The sequence below is a fragment of the Cucurbita maxima genome, unplaced genomic scaffold (assembly GCF_002738345.1).
Source record: "Cucurbita maxima cultivar Rimu unplaced genomic scaffold, Cmax_1.0 Cma_Scf00047, whole genome shotgun sequence".
Classification (NCBI taxonomy): Eukaryota; Viridiplantae; Streptophyta; class Magnoliopsida; order Cucurbitales; family Cucurbitaceae; genus Cucurbita; species Cucurbita maxima.
Genome location: NW_019272063.1, coordinates 1019400 through 1019926, shown reverse-complemented (window position 1 = coordinate 1019926; position 527 = coordinate 1019400). Strand labels below are relative to the sequence as shown.

The 527-nt window shown below is 37.2% G+C and overlaps 1 long non-coding RNA gene across 1 annotated transcript in view; it reads right to left on the bottom strand.

Annotated features, from left to right (window-relative positions):
- Window positions 1–527, bottom strand: part of LOC111470893 — a 5009-nt gene that overhangs the window by 2945 nt on the left and 1537 nt on the right. The gene's annotated exons all lie outside the window — the stretch shown is intronic.

Below are 527 nucleotides of genomic sequence, written 5' to 3'. Positions count from 1 at the left end.
ACTAATTGTGAATCTGTGATCCAATTCCACAATGATTGTGGTTTCAGAGGGGGGAAAACACCACCATAACCACTTAGAGGACCTTGACCCCCCACCCTCGAAGAGATCTTGACACTGACTTCCAACTAACTAAATGGGACCAACCCCTTTTACCACAACCTTCCATAAAAAAAAACTCTGTGAACCCTCTAGGGTTTTCTATTTAATATCAGTCAGAATTTCGAAACAGAATAGAAAGTACAGAAGAATTGTGTGCATGGACTTGATTAAAGTATTTTACCCTTCCCAAGAAAAATGGTCCTTTCCTGAGATAAAAATCTGTTGTAGGGTGAGATTCGAATCTCCGACCTTTTGGTCAATGGCAACTGTTTGTTTGGAACTTTTTCAACCTATCCCGAAACAAAGTTTTACAATTATGATCTAAGAGGCATTTCAAGATATATGAAAGGCAAAAGAAGCTCATTCCACATCAACCCAAGAACATGATAAGTGGCTTTTTAGCTAATAGATTTTTTTTTTTTTTTTTT